The sequence below is a fragment of the Pteronotus mesoamericanus genome, unplaced genomic scaffold, assembly GCF_021234165.1.
Source record: "Pteronotus mesoamericanus isolate MK-2021 breed Mesoamerican mustached bat unplaced genomic scaffold, CSHL_Meso_final contig_166, whole genome shotgun sequence".
Classification (NCBI taxonomy): Eukaryota; Metazoa; Chordata; class Mammalia; order Chiroptera; family Mormoopidae; genus Pteronotus; species Pteronotus mesoamericanus.
The window spans coordinates 1,831,074-1,843,623 of NW_026555066.1; the positions used below are offsets into that span (position 1 = coordinate 1,831,074).

At 39.0% G+C, this 12,550-nt stretch overlaps 1 protein-coding gene across 1 annotated transcript in view; it reads right to left on the reverse strand.

Annotated features, from left to right (window-relative positions):
- MAGEH1 (MAGE family member H1) overlaps positions 1 to 12,550 on the reverse strand; it is a 34,402-nt gene that overhangs the window by 8,862 nt on the left and 12,990 nt on the right. Inside the window, exons 2-3 of the transcript XR_008528506.1 lie at positions 3,811 to 3,938; positions 2,279 to 2,336 (exon numbers count right to left, since the gene is read on the reverse strand). The gene's annotated coding sequence lies outside the window, so the exon portion shown is untranslated. The remainder of the gene's footprint in view (positions 1 to 2,278; positions 2,337 to 3,810; positions 3,939 to 12,550) is intronic.

Here is a 12,550-nt window from a genome sequence, read left to right on the forward strand (position 1 = left end):
CACTGGGAGGGTATGCCACACTAAAAAAGGGACTGGGGCTAAGGGTGGAGCAATTGCCAATCAAATTGTAAAAAAAAAAAAAATTATTGTATTTTTTAATTTATTTATTTTTAATTCATATTTTTATTGTATTTTTTCCATTACCATTTAGTCTCCTTATACCCCCTAACCCCCCACAATCACTATACTGTTGTCCATGTCCATAAGTTGTTTTTCCTTTTTGCTCAATGCTTCCACCCCCTACCCTCTCACTGTCAGCTGTAATCCTGTTCTCTATCTATGACTCTGTCTCTATTTTCCTTGTCAGTTCAGTTCATTAGATTCCACATATGAGTGAAATCATATGGTATTTGTCTTTCTCTGGCTGGCTTGTTTCACTTAGCATGATGTTCTCCATGTCCATCCATACTGTTGCAAAGGGTCCAATTTTCTTTTCTACAGCTGAATAATATTGCATTGTGTAAATGTCTCATAGCTGTTTTATCCACTCATCTGCTGATGGACACTTGGGCTGCTCCCATATCTTAGTGATTGTAAATAACACTGCAATGAACATAGGGGTTCTTATGTCCTTTTGAATTAGTTTTTTTGGCTTCCTTTGGATCTGTTCCCAGAAGTGGGGTCACTGGATCAAAAAACAGGTACATTTTTAATCATTTGAGGTATCTCCATACTGTTTTCCACAGAGGCTGCACCAATCTGCATTCCCACCAACAGTGCAAAAGGGTTCCCCTTTCTCTACATCCTTGCCACCCCTTATTTGTTGATTTATTGATGATAGCCATTCTGACAGGTGTGAGATAATATCTCATTGTGGTTTTTATTTGCATTTCTCTGATGATTAGTGATGTTGAGCACATTTTCATGTGTCTATGGGCCATCTGTATGTCCTTCTTGGAGAGTGTCTATTTAGATCCTTTGCCCATTTTTAACTGGGTTGCTTGTTTTTTGGGGTTGAGTTTTTAGATTCTTGTAATTTTGGATATTAGCCCCTTATCAGATGTATCAGCGAATATGTTCTCCCATTCTGTGGGTTGTCTTTTTATTTTGTTGATGTTTTCCTTTGCTGTGCAAAATTTTTTTAGTTTGGTGTAGTTAAATTCATTTGTTTTTTTCTATTGTTTCCTTTGCCTGAGAAGATATATCTGATAAAATATTATCAGCAATGTCTGAGATTTTGCTGCCTATCTTTTCTTCTAGGATTTTTATGGTTTCTGGTCTAACATTTAAGTCTTTGATCCATTTTGAATTTATTCTTTTGTGAGGTGTAATGTGGTCTAGTTTCATTTTCTTGCATGTATCTGTCCAATTTTTCCAACACCATTTATTGAATAAACTGTCTTTAGCACATTGTATGTGCTTGCTTCCTCTGTCAAATATTAATTGATTATAAAGTTGTGGGTTTATATTTGGACTCCATTTTGTTCCATTGATCTATGTGTCTGTTTCTATGCCAGTGCCAGACTGTTTTGATTACTATAGCCTTATAGTATAGTTTGATATTAGGTAGCATGATTCCTCCAACTTTTTTATTCTTTCTCATGATTGCTGTTGCTATGGGCCTTTTGTGGTTCCGTATAAATTTTTGAAATATTTTTTTTGTTCTAGTTCTGTGAAATACATCATTGGAATCTTGATAGATATTGCATTGAATCTATAGATTGCTTTGGGTAGTATGGACATTTTAATGATGTTAATTCTTCCTATCCATGAACACAGTATGTGCTTCCACTTATTTATATCTTCTTCAGTTTCTTTCTTTAGAGTCTTACCATTTTCCAAGTACAGGTCTTTTACATCCTTGATTAGGTTTATTCCTAGGTATTTTATTCTTTTTGAAGCAATTGTGAATGGGATTTTAAAAAAATTTCCCTTCCTGTTTGTTATTTTCATAAAAATACAACTGATTTTTGGATATTAATTTTGTATCCCCTTACTTTGCTAATATCATTTATGAGTTCTAGTAGTTTCTTCATGGAATCTTTGGGGTTCTCTATATACAGAGCATTTGACCCCCAAAGCAGCAGAATATACACACTTTTCAAGTTTACATGGAACGTTTTCTAGGATAGACCACATGTTAGGACACGAAATAAGTCTCAATAAATTTAAGAAGATTGAAATCATATCAAACATCTTCTCTGACTATAATGCTATGGAACTAGAAAGCAATCACAAGAAGAACACTGAAAAACATGCAAAGACATGGAAGCTAAATGACCTATTATTAAACAATGAATGAGTCAACAATGGAATCAAAGAAGAAAACAAAACATACCTTGAAACAAATGAAAATGAGATCACAACAATCCAAAATCTGTGGGCCACTGGGAAAGCTATTGTAAGAGAGGAATTCACAGCATTACAGGATTATCTCAAAAAACAAGAAAAGCTCAAATAAATAATCTAACTTTACAGTTAAGGGAACTTGAAAAGCAACAACAAACAATGTTCAATGTACATAGAAGGAAGGAAATAGTAAAGATCAGAGCAGAAACAGCCCTAGCTGGTATGGCTCAGTGGATTGAGTGCCGGCCTGTGAACTAAAGGGTCCTCAGGTTTGATTCCCAGTGTAGGGCACATGCCTGGGTTGCAGGCCAGGTCCCTAGCAGGGGGTGCGTCAAATGCAACCACATATTGATGTTTGTCTGTGCCTTTCTCCCTCTCTTCCCCTCTCTAAAAATAAATAAATAAAATCTTCAAAAAAAGAAGTCATATGATTATTAATATTTTTTAAAAAGATCAGAGCAGAAATAAACAAAATAGAGTATAAAAATGATATAAAATATCAACATATCCAAGGGCTGGTTTTTTGAAAAGGTATGCAATATTGACAAACCCTTCCTTCCACCATTCCCCCTCCCTCCTCCCTTCCTACAGCTATCAATCTGTTCCATGTTTCCAGGTCTCTGGTTCTATTTTTCTTGTTAGTTTATTTTTCTCATTAGATTTCAGTTATAAGTGAGGTCATATGTTGTCTTTCACTGACTGGCACTTTTCACTTAGCAAAGTAGTCTCCAGTGATATCCATGCTGTTGCAAAAAGCAGGACTTCCTTCTCCCTTAATGCTGTGTAGTATTTCATTTTGTAAGTGTACTGCAGTTTTTTAATCCACTCATCTACTGATGGGCACTTGAGCTGTTTCCAATACTTGGCTATTGTAAATAGCACTGCCATGAATGTAGGGGTGCATAAGTTCTTTTGAATTGGTGTTTCTGGATCCTTAGGGCATATTCCCAGCAGTGGAATCCCTGCATCATAAGGCAGTCCATTTTTATTTTATTTTTTTTAATCAAAGAACATGCATTAATGGCTCATGGAGATGGACAACGGAGAAGGGATTGACTATAGGAGAGAACGGTGAGCCAGCCTGAGGGGGGCAAGAGGGAAAAAATATTTGGGCAACTATAATAGAATAAACAATAAATATAAAGTAGAAAAAATATAAAACCTAAAAAAAATAATAGTTCTATGGATGTACAATAGTTAGCATAGTACCTTAGTAAATGACTAGTTTATGAGGTCTGTCCAGAGGTGTCCAGCCATGTAATATGAAAAATAGAGACATTTAATGAAGAAGATACAAGATACAAGAAATATTGTACATAGGACAATGATGCCTCAGTCTCCTTCAAAGTAGGCACCTTGGGACCTCACACAGTTCTCCCAATCACCATCAGCTGTCCTGGCATATTTTCCTGAAATCTCATCGATGCTCTGAAAGCTCTTCCCTTTCAAAGATGATTTTATTTTTGGGAAAAACCAGAAGTTTCAGAGTGCCAAATCTGGGCTGTAGGGGGACTGAGTTACCTGGGTGATTCGATGTTTCACCAAAATCTCTCCATGAGACATGATGCATGAGTGGGCACGTTTTTGTGATGAAGCTGCCAATCACCAGTTGCCCATAGCTGTGGCCTTCTGAGACATCCAAATAGTTTCTGTGGAAGAATGTTCAAGCTTAATGCAAAATTTGATGCAGATTCATTGCTCTGCTTGCTCAGACATTTTGAATATGATAGCCACACAGTACACATGCTCACCCAGTGGCGACTACTGCCCCCACTGACTTGTACGGTGAAGTCATCATTGTTCATGCATGCATATTCCAGTCCACTCTCCTTGGCTGCCAAGTTCTCATGTCACGCAAACCATTCTCATTATATTAAAAATGGCTCAACTCTTTCCTGAAAGACCTCATATATCAACTCATTATTATTTTATAGTATTTTAATTTTATGAGTGTGAATCAATTTAATCATCAATGAAGACAATAGAGATTTTTAAAAGCTAAAAAAAGATTGACAAACCTTTAACCAGACTCATGAAGAAGAAGAAAAAGAAGAGAAGAAGAACCCAAATAAAATCAGAAATGAAAGAAGAGAAATCACAACTGACACCAAAGAAATATAAAAAAAATTGTGACAAAATATTATGAACAACTGTATACCAATAAACTAGACAACCTGAAAGAAATGGATAAATTTCTAGAAATATATAGTCTTCCAAAACTAAATCAGGAAGAATCAGAGAATCTGAATAGACAGATTACACCTACTGAAACTGAAGCAATAATAATTAAAAAAAGAAAACTCCCAATAAACAAAAGCCCTGGACTAGATGGCTTTACAGGTGAATTTTGCCAAAGACTCTGAGAAGAACTAACACCTCTCCTTTTCAAACTATTTATAAAATATTCAAGAAGAGGGAAAGCGCCCAAAATTATTTTCCTATTTCCAAAACGAGATAAAAACACTACAAAAAGAAAAAGAAAATTATAGGCCAATATCCCTGATGAACATAGACGCTAAAATCCTCACCAAATATTAACAAGCCAAATACAACAATGCATCAAAAAGATCGTACACTATGATCAAGTGGGATTTATTCCAGGAATGCAAGGATGGTACAACATTCACAAATCAATAAATGTGACTCACCACATAAACAAAATAAAGGATAAAAACTGCATGATTTTGTAAATGGATGCAGAAAAAGCATTTGATAAAATCCAGCACCCATTTATGATAAACACTCTCAGCAAAGTGGGAATAGAGGGAACATACCTAAACATAATAAAGGCCATATATGATAAAACCACAGACATCATCATACTCAAAAAGGCAAAAACTGCAAGCATTCCTCTTAAGATTGGGAACAAGGCAGAGATGCCTGCTTTCACCTCTCTTATTCAACTTAGTGTTGTTAAGTCCTAGCCACAGGAATCAGACAAGAAGAAGAAATCAAAGACATGCAAACTGGAAAGGAAGAAAATGAAATAGAAGAAGAAATCAGAAAAAAAATACCATTCGATATAGCAACAAGAAAAATAAAGTACCTAGGAAGAAATTTAACCAAAGGGGTAAAAGACTTGTATGCAGAAAACTATACAACATTGAAGAAAGAAATTAAGGAAGAGACAAATAAATGGAAGCATATACCGTGTTCACGGATTGGAAGAATTAATATCATCAAAATGTCCGTACTACCCAAAGCAATTTATAGATTCAACAAAATCCCTATTAAGATACCAATGACATATTTCACAGAAATAGAACAGACATTTCAAAAATTTATATAGAACCATAAACGACCCCGAATAGTCGCAGCAATTTTGAGAAAGAAAAACAAAGTAGGAGGGATCACAATACCGGACATCAAACTATATTACAAAGCCACTATACTCAAAACAATCTGGTACTGGCACAAGAACAGACCCATAGACCAGTGGAACAGAATGGAAAGCCCAGAAATAAGTCCAAGGCTATATGGGCATCTAATATTTGACAAAGGGGACAGAAGGATAAAATGGAGCAATAATTGCCTCTTCAACAAATGGTGTTGGGAGAGCTGGACGGCTACATATGAAAAATTGAAATTGGATCATCAGCTGACACCATACACAAAAATAAACTCAAGATGGATAAAAGACTTAAACATAAGTCGCAACACCATCAAAGTCCTAGAGGAGAACATTGGCAGGGAATTCTCAGATATCCCACACAGCAATTTTTTCACTGATATGTCTCCTAAAGCAAGGGACATAAAGGAAAGAATAAACAAGTGGAACCTCATCAAAATAAGAAGCTTCTGCACGGCTAAAGAAAACATCAGCAAAATGAAAAGGGAGCCAAACCTATGGGAAAATATATTCACTAACGATACATCAGATAGAGGTTTGATCTCCAAGATTTATAAAGAACTCACTCGACTCCACTCCAAGAAGACAAATGATCCAATCAAAAATGGGAAAAGGACCTGGGCAGATGCTTTTCCAAGGAGGAGATACAGAGGGCCCAGAGACACTTGACAGGATGCTCAGCATCACTAGCCATCAGAGAAATGCAGATCAAAACCACCATGAGGTACCACCTCACACCGGTCAGAATGGCCATCATAAACAGATTAACAAACAACAGGGGCTGGCGAGGCTGTGGAGAAAAGGGAACCCTAGTCCACTGTTGGTGGGCATGCAGACTGGTACAGCCACTGTGGAAAGCAGTGTGGAATTTTCTCAAAAAGCTGAAAATGGAACTGCCTTTTGATCCAGTGATTCCCCTGCTGGGACTATACCCTAAGAATCCCAAAACACCAATTCAAAAGAACCTATGCACCCCAATGTTCATAGCAGCACAATTTACAATAGCCAAGCGTTGAAAGCAATCTAAATGCCCATCAGTAGATGATTGGATCAAAAAACCATGGTACATTTACACAATGGAATACTACACAGCAGAAAGAAAAAAAGAACTACTAAACTTCGCGACAGCATGGATGGAAGTGGAGAGCATTATGCTAAGCGAAATAAGCCAGGGGGCGAAAGAAATACCATATGATCTCACCTATAAGTGGAACCTAACCAACAATACCTAGATCCAAGGAAAATAAGACCAGCAACACTGAAAGGAAAAGAAACCAACAGGGACAAGAGGGAAGGAGGGAGGGGGGGGCGGGGGAAAAGGAAGGGAAGGGGAAAGTCAAGGAACATATAGCAAGGACTCATGGATACAACCAAAGGGGAGGAGTTGAGGGAGGGAGGGAAGGAGGGAGTGGGCAAGGGAAAGTGATGGGGGGTAAGCAGAGACAAATGTATTTGAAAAAATAAATTAATTAATTTTTAAAAAAAGACCACAGCCTGTTGATTCAAACGTGTGTTTTCATCCCAACTACCCACCACTGGCTATATAAATTTAATCAGGTTATTTAGACACCCTCTCTTGAATTCCTTATCTATGATGAGAAAAATTATAATAATAGCACCTGACTTTTACAGTTGTGGAAAAGTATCAACAGATACTAAATATCAAGTGTTGAAAGCAGAGCCTGCTACATACTAAAAGCTAAATATATGTAAACTCTGTGCTCCTTACAAAACCTATGCATATTTTCATCTCAGGGTCTTCATGCTCCTTACTCTACCTGGACCTGTCTTTCCTCATATTTTGCTTTTTTCAGATTTCTACTTTACTTCATTTTATTTATTTTTTTGCAGATAGAGAAGAAGGCAAAGAGAAAGAGAGAGATAAACATCAGTGTGTTAAACTATCAATGTATAGTTGCCTCTTGAGCGCCACTACTGGGAGCCTGGCCGGCAACCCAAGCATGTGCCCTGACTAGAATCAAACCGGTGACCCTTTGCTTTGCAGGCTGGAGCTCAATCCACCAGCCAGGGCAGATTTTTTTATTTGAAAGAAGAAGAAGAAAGAAGAAGGAGAAGGAGAAAGAGAAAGAAGGAGAAGGAGTTTAAGAGTTGCTTTATATTTGAATGGATGCATAATATTTCTGTGAATTGGAGCCCCACGGATCCCACTTTCCTCAGCTGTGACTTGGGACGGCTGTAAATAGCTGAGGACACCTGGTGGTGCTGTGAGGACTTTCAGAAATGATGTGTGGAAAGCACCTAGCTCCAGGAGGCTCTCTCCCGCCATGAGTGGAATTTATCTGTTACTGATACTGGTCACAGACACAGCACCAGAGGCTGAATCTCAGGCCACATCGTGACTTTTAAGAACCTTTGTCAATAAGAAGGCTACAGTGCTCTGTTGACCCGTACATACATACATACATAAGCACACTGGCCACACATGCGTGCACACACCTACATGTGGGACACACGCACATGCCCACACACACCCACATACGCATGGGCCCTTATGCATACTCACCCCACACTGTCCTCCCACCCATGGTTACAGAGACCTACATATCCATGTGCACGCACAAACATCATACAAAACAAGTGTATAGTCCCCAAACCTATAATATGCTAAAATATAAATGCCAATTTCTGATGTCAAAATCCTGGATAAGTAGGTAAAGATTGGCCTTTTCTCTGTCTGTCTGTCTCTTTTTGAAGGGAGGGAGACAGGAGAGTGGTCCCACCTTTGCTGGTTCCTTAAGCAGAGCTTTGCCTGTGTTTTATACTCAATGAAAGATTACAAAATAGTAACACCCATTTTTATATCACCCTTCTCTATTTTTGTTTGAAAATACAGTTTCTGTAGACTGAGACATCTTTTCAACTCCCCTTTCCAGCGAGGGCCCATCCCTTCTACGTGCGCGCACACACACATGCACACACACACAGAGGCACACACACAATTTTGGGAACCGTCTCAGCATTCTGTTCTACCAGTGCCACAGCAATGTACAGAGGTGTGATATACATATAGTGGGGCACCATGGAAATATTGTCACCTCCTGTCCCAGGGTTATGGATCCCCAGAGACAGAGGATCCCCTGGGCAGAAGTTCCTAAAGAGTGAAAGGTTCTTTACTATATTGCTATTGCCTTGTGGATGGTGATGACTTTGATTAAGACATGTGCCCTTGGTTGTGACACCTCAAAGTCTCTCTGCACCTCAATTATTTCCTCTACTAAGCATACATAGAAAAGAGTTAGCAATTCCTGTCGTGTGGTATTTTCTAGGTAAGAGGATTTCAAGCACACTGCCCTCAACATTCTTACCAGAGGTGTGTGTTATTGTACACATAATTTGCTTATATGTCTTTTAACAAGAACAAAAAAAAGTGATTTTTAAGAAATAACACATGTTTAAGAAGTCGGGAAGATAACCCCTTCTTTCAAAGTTCTTTCTCTGGGTAAACAAACTTTGTTTCAAATTTCAGAATCATCTCCAGCACCATTTGCTTAGGGATGTTAAGGATGGCTTATATCTGCCAGAATCTGGAAGTGGCATGACACCTATGAACGTGTGACTGAGAGCTCACAGCCATTTTCATATTTCACTTGCTATTTTGTTCCCATGAATGTGGCTATTTTATATTTTTCTGTTCCTCATCCCTTGCCGCCATGTTACCCTTAGTAATTCAAGCATTTCATTTATTTTATTATTGTGGAAAATTTCAAACACATGAAAGCAGAAGGAATAGTATAATGCACTCCGTGTGCCATAAAGTTCAAGGGCTATCAACTTCAACAATCATTAACTTTTTTCAATTGGTGTTTCATGTATATCCCATTACACAAAATTTTTTTTCTGGAGTACTGTGAAGCAAAGTGTAAGCATCAACTCATTTCATCCAGAAACACACTTTAATAGATAAGGACCCATTTTATCATAATCACAGCACAATATCACACCCAAGGAAATGACTAAGACTGACTTAGCATCATCTACTACCCAATAACATTTCCATTTTCCCAATTTGTCTCCTAAATGTATTTATACAACTCGTTTGATCAAGTTCCACATATTGCATGTGGCTGATAGGTCGCTTAGAGTCTCTTAACATACTACCTTTCCCAACTCGTCTCCTCTGGGCCATTTCTTTGTTGAAGAAAATATAATCTGCTCACTTCTTGCCAGGACTGGAGAAACAAAGGGGTCCTAGTTTAGAAACTCGGCTGGCGTGCAATGACAGTCGTGGTTTTCCTGGCCAGAGGGTTGGGTCTGGGCAGCTTTTGGGTCATATCTTCTTTATTCTATTTTAAAAGTTTGTTTCAATGTGCTTAATGGGTATAACTTTTACAATGAAAAATAAAAAAGTAAATAGAAACAAAGATCCTCAATCAGATGTGCTCTGGTTTTTATTGTCATTGTAGAATGGGCACATATTCCACATTCCATTCATAGGAACTAGGGTTTGTCTCTCCTCATCAATTTTTGACCTGCAAGCATACACGCCAGCCTTGGGAACTGTCTCAGTCACTTTCCTTCCTTACCAGTAGCGTGCCAGAAGAACTGGTAAATCTTGGCAGGATCCCTTGGAAAGGTTGCTCTTCTTTGCCCAAGAGGGAAGATTCTTAAACATGCCCCTGCATATCCCCAGGAAATAAAGGCCCCCTTGGACCCACTCCATGAGGATCCTACTGGGTTCTCCAGGAAACAATAGTAGAAGTTGGAGGCTAGTGTATCTCTTATCATCTTCACTTCCGGGGCTTCCTGCCATCTCTTCTTGTATTATATTCAAGAATGGAGCAGTCCCATCTTGACACTTTCAATCTAAGAGATGGTCTCATCATCTGCTTCTTTCTGGATGGTGTAATTTCCAGAAGCAATGTTGTGTAATGGGGGTACTAGTTTGAAATAACACACATAAGTATTTGCCATTAGTTTTTCAATAAATATTTTGCCTTCCAACAGTCCTAAGGGCCCTGGGGTGAGGGAAAGTGTGCATGTAGCCTTGGGAAGAAGGATGACTTGGTATACAGGAGAATTAGGTCATTGAGTCTTAGGGGGAAAAAGTAAAATAAAGTGTTTATTTTTCTCAGAAGTGTGGGGAGGTGAAGGGAGAGAGAGATGGAGAAAGAAAAGAAAATTAGTTAACATATGTGTGTCCTGATATCATGTTCTGACAACTCCTGTAAGTGGCCGTATTTAGGTGGATGGTAAAGCTGGACAAAGAGTTGGCACGTGCCAACAGCAATGGGGCCATTATGACTGTTGGAAGACAAAAGCTTTCTTGCAGTCTCTGAAGGCACTTTACTCAGAGTGAATATGGGGAGATCAGACCCTGAACTCTTGAGCCTTCCCACGGCGGCCATTTGCTTTAAAAGAGATCAAGAATATGTCAGCAGCCTCATGTAAGTGTCTGAAGGCAGCTGAGTGTTTGTTGTTGAGCACACCAGAGTCACCCTAACTGGGATGAACAGATCTTGGAGCACGTTGGTCTACAAAGTAGCTTGTGCACACAACAAGGTGGGTAAGAAGGGCTATTGAGGTGTAGGAAGAAAATATTAGAAATTCTCAGCATATTTGTTTTTTTATCACATCCTTTTCAATTTCTAATTTTAGTGTATGTTTTATGAAGAGCATTGCATACTCATACTAATATAGTGTCACCATCATATAAATGGTAAGTTAAATATACATACACTGGAGGTATGTGCTCAAAGTCTTTGATAACTGGCTGCACGTATTAGATTCTCAGAGCTGCTGGAACGAAGTACCACAAACTGGGTGGTTTAGGACAACAGAAACATATTCTCTCATAGTTCTGTAGGCTAGAAGTCTGAAGCAAGTTATTGGCAGACCCACACTCCCTCTGAGGCCTCTAGGGGAGGGTCCTACCTTGCTCTTCTTAGCCTCTGGTGGTTGGCGCCATCCTTGGTGTTCCTTGGCTTGTACATGCGTCGCTCTAATCTCTGCCTTTGTCTTTGTATCCTTCATGTCGGTTTGTGTCTCTGTGTGTCCTTTATTTTACATGAAGGCAACAGTTGTATTGGGTTTAGGGTCCACCCTAGTCCAGCATGGCCTCATTTTAACTAATTACATCAGCATAGGCCTTATTTCCAAATAAAGTCATACTCTGAGGTGCCAGATAGACATGACTCTTGGGGGCACGCTACTCAACCCAGTACGATGGGTAAGGGAAAATGGCCAGAGGTCCTTGTTGTAATGAACATTACACTGGGCACCCACATTGGAGTCAACTCTGAGTTGCAACCAAATATCAGGGGGACCCACAAGTCTAGCAAGAGAACAGTCCAGTAAGAAACCAGTATTCCAAGTGCATAGCCACATAAGCAGAACCCAAAGAGATAGCACTGAGACTGAAGGCGTCTTTGTACTGCCACCATCATGCCACTACCACGTAAGCCACACCCTTCCTTCCAATCCCCAAGCGTCGTTTCATTGGGGAGAAGGAGAAGTAAGTAGAACTTTGAATTGACTCCTTAATTGCCTAAAATGAAGCAGCCAAACTGGAAGGGCCTGAAGAATCTTTGATCGTGAACGTAAGTGGTCATCCCCTGTGCCCCTTTAGTACCCATTGAAGCGTGTACTGGCAAAGTAGGGTTATTTTTGAAAGCCAAGAAGTAGTCTTGTCTTTGCACAATGGAGCACCCTGTGTTAGTTTGAGATTTTGTTAATAGGTAGTCTGTGAAAATGTGCCTCCCTATCAATTTATTGCGTCTAAATCCCTCTTGCGGTTGCAAACTTCACCTAAAAACTGGCATTCCCCCTATTAGCACTTTTAACCAGCTCTCAGACAATAGAGGGTGGTGCCATTTAAGGTTTAAGAGCAGTGTACATATTTTGGACTTGGAGAGACGTGATGTTAAATCTTCATTCTGCCATTTAATAGAAATC